The sequence below is a fragment of the Pan paniscus genome, chromosome 4, assembly GCF_029289425.2.
Source record: "Pan paniscus chromosome 4, NHGRI_mPanPan1-v2.0_pri, whole genome shotgun sequence".
NCBI classification, from domain to species: Eukaryota; Metazoa; Chordata; class Mammalia; order Primates; family Hominidae; genus Pan; species Pan paniscus.
In genome coordinates, this window is record NC_073253.2 from 65904253 (window position 1) to 65908453 (window position 4201).

Genomic DNA, 4201 nt, shown 5'->3' on the forward strand with positions numbered 1-4201 from the left:
ATAGATTAATGAGATAGCCTCAGCCCAACAGCTGCCATGTTGCAACATTTAGCCTAGATCAGTGGTTCTCAAGACAAGCTGCAAATTACAGTCATGGCAGCAATGGAAATGAAACACAACTATACATGCCCACCACTTTCCTCCAGAAATGGTGGGCAAATGGTCTGGGGTGGGGCTCAAAGCACTGGAATCTTTTAACAATTCCCTAGCTGATACTAATACCAAAGTTGAGAACCATCAGTCTAAAAAAAAAAAAGATTTTATTGAATTACATGAATTTATATTTTTCTGCTTAGATATTAATCCCTATGGGACAGAAAGAGGCTGCTGACTTTCATATTTACAATGAAGCCAATTTACTAAGCTGTTTTTCAAATGCCAGTGGGAAGTTTCCCTACACTGTCTTTGGTCACACATTTATTCATTAGGGAGTTAGTTGAGGTTAGGGATACAGTCAGACATACAGAACAACTGTAACTGTGTATTAAAGTTATGCAGAAAAACAGAACCAAGAGGATGTATACATGTGTCTACATGTGTGTGTGTGTGTGTGTGTGTGTAGAAAGAGAGGTATGGTGTATGTGTGTGTGCATGTGTGTTTGTAGATGAGGGGAGGGAATTATTTTAAAGATTTGGCTTACATGATTATAAAGGCTGGCAAGTGCAAAATCTGCAAGGTAGGCCAGCAGGCTAGAAACCCAAGGAAAAGTTGACGTTTCAGCTTTAGTCTAAAGATAGTATGGAGGCAGAATTCTTTCTTCCCCAGGAGACTTCCTCCTTTTTACTCTTAAGGTCTTTGGCTCATTGTGGTTGAGTTTACCACATTATGGAGAGTAATCTGCTTTACTCAAAGTCTACTGATTTAAATGTTAATCTCATCTAAAAAAATACTCACAGCAACATTTAGACTAGTGATTGACCAAGTATTTGGATGCCAAGTTAATACATAAAATTAACCAGCATGCTATGCAAACCACCCCACAAATGAGAAATGGAACAACTTGCTTTTCATTAAACACAATTGCATTCTCTTACTTACAAATTGAACCTCTTGGTTACCGATGTGTTCTAACCGGCCAAACTAAAGGCCTGAATAACAACCAGTTTTTCTTATTTTCAGGCCTACGTTTCTTCCTTTATAATTTTCTTCCTTTAGAAGACGTGACATTATCAAGAGAATCATCCCTAGCTAAGATCCTTAGCACTAGAAAACTTACTTGATTTTATTCTTTGCCTCATCATCTTTATACTTACTGAGTTAATGTACACTTCAAAGTGATGAACTTGCCTTTTTCTAAGGAGCTCAGAAACTAAAAACAACTTAAATAACTATTGTACTAGAACATATAAGATTTGGAAGTGTTATAGTTTGAAGGTGTCCCAGAAAGCATGTGTTGGAAACTTAATCCCCAATGCAACCGTTTTGGGAGATGGGTCCTAATGGGAGGTGTCTAGATAAATAGATTAATGTTTATTATAGAAGGGATTGAGACTGTATGCTTGATCTCTTGCACTCTCTCTTGCCTATGATCACTTGTTCTTCTACCTTCTGCCATTGAATGATGTAGCAAGAAAGCCCTAGCCAGATGCAGCCCCTCAACCTTGGACTTCTCAGTCTCTAGAACTGTAAGAAATAAATCTGTGTTCTTTAGAAATTACCCAGTCTCACATATTCTGTTACAGCAGCACAGAGTCAAGTAAGAAATGTGTTTATAATAGTGTGGCAGTTTTTAAAAATGGTTACAATTTTTTTGTATCTTCTTGCATCTAGAAGTAGAGTCTATGTCCCTTTTTCTGAGTCTGAGAATCCTTGTGCTCTTTCAACCAGTAGAGGCAAAAGAAGTGATGTTCTATGACTTCCAAGACTAGGCTACAAAAGGTCTTGCAGTCTCTGTCGAGTTTTCTTGAGATGATCTGAGGGAGGCTAACCTCCATATAAGAAGTGTGACTATTCTGAGATTGCCATGCCAGAGTAGCTACCTGAAGGCATTGAAGGAGGCAGTCCCAGCTGAGCCCAGCCATTCCAGCCATTCTTGCCAAGGCACTAAACAAGCAAATAAAGTTTTCTTAGACTCTACAGACCAGCCTATTGATTGAATATTATGATTGCCCTCATTTGATACCACAAGGAACAGATTCGAGTTCTACCTAAATTCCTCAGCCACAGAATTAAGACAATATAAAAAGATGGTTGTTGTTTTAAGCCACTCAGTATGGGGATAGTTGTCACACAGAAATAAAATTGGAGAACTAGCAGTCATGACAGAGGACTAGAAACTGAGAGCTGAGACATCCATCTATCTTTTCTCTTGAGTTAATGCAAACATGAGTGAAGCTGATACACAATGCAGACTGTCAGAAAGCTAAATCTTCTCTGGAAAGGCTAGCACAAGGCTGATGATACTATCATTGTGTTCTGATGCCTACTTAATAGCTGTGATATAATGAAGGTACTTCAAAAATATGTATATTGAAGACTTCTTGACTTTAAATCTTAAACCTGATTAATCTCCAGTAATCCTGTATTCACTCATTTGTAATGCAAGAAATACAGAGCACTCAAGATGCTGAGGAGGAAAGATCACTTGAGACTAGAAATTCCAGGCTATAGTGCACAATGACTGTGTCTGTGATTAGTCAAACTGCACCCCAACCTGGACAACATAGTGAAATCCTGTGTCTTTAAAAAAAGAAAAAAGAAAGAAAGAAATTCAGATTAATCAGCGCAGTAAATCCTGTTGAGTCTACCTTCAAAATATTCCTCAAATTCATTTATTACTCTGCATCTCTACCATTGCCTTCCCAGGTCACTATTATTCCTTGTTTGGTTTCTGGTAATAGCCTCCTAACTGGTTACTTCTCTTTCATTTCACTGCTCTGCTTAAAACCTTCCTTTTGCCAGGTATGGTGGCTCACGTCTGTAAGCCCAGCACTTTGGGAGGCTGAGGCAGGAGGATCACTTGAACTGAGGAATTTGAGACCAGCCTGGGTAACATAGTGAAACCTTGTCGCTACTAAAAATAAATAAATAAAACCCCAGAACAAAAACAAAAACTCTTCCTTTTTTCCCATTACCTTTAGGTTGAAAACTCAATGTCCTCACCAGGACCTATTAGGTCGTGAATGATTTAGCCTCTATCAGCATCTGCAATCTTATATCTAGCAGCTTCACTGTTTACATACCATGTTCCAGCCACACTGGTCTTTTCCAAGTGCCTTGAACTTCCCAAACTCTTTCCTGCCAGTGTTTTTGTGCTTACTGCGCTCACTGTCTAGAACACTCCTCACAAGTCTGGCTCCTTCTCACTTTTCACGTTTCTTAATATACTCTATTAAAAAACACTTTTTATTTTACTCACAATAACAATTTCAAGACTTACCATCTTATTTATTCATTTTATGCTGTATATTTTCTCTACCAGCAAATAATCCCCAGGAAGAATCAGAGACCTTGTCTGTCCTAATCCACCATTTCATCACCATTGCCTAGGACCATGCCACAGACATAACAGATGCCCAGTGAATATTTCTGAATGTCCAAGTGATTGAACCAGTACTTCAATTTTGACATTTTAATACATCTATAAATAATTGAGTGATCCGAATGCCTAAATTTGGCTAAGAGGATAGGTTATATGGCAAAGTGCTGATCTATTTGAGTACTCTCTCAATAAATGCTTTCAGTTGTCATCAGCACAGTTCTCATTCATCTTTGATTTAAGCATTTGTCATTGTGCCCCATTGTAGAATAGCATAATACAATGCATACATGCCTCACCAATCTGACACATCTAAGGTCACACTATTAGTAGTACTTGAATATTGCTATTTCCAACTTCTCATTTTCTCATTCAGAAACTCCAATGCCTTAACACTTCCCACCCCTTCAGCAACAAAAAGGATCTTATATGCCCTTCAATATCAGTTTGAACTGTAATTACCCACCATCCTCTGCTACTCCAAGCTCTATCTTCACCATCATTCCTTGCCTCACACAGGCCCCTCATTTCATTAAGGTGCATATTCCTACCTTTTTATTTGCAACATTAATGTTCTCAGTGCTCAAACAGTATGTCAGGAGTCTTTGCAATGTTCCATCCCACTATATTAAGCTCAATGGGTAGGGTTCCATAGCAGGAGAGCTTAAGGATCTGAACTAGAGTAGACTCACAGTACAAGTAGACTCAAAAGCATATATGGC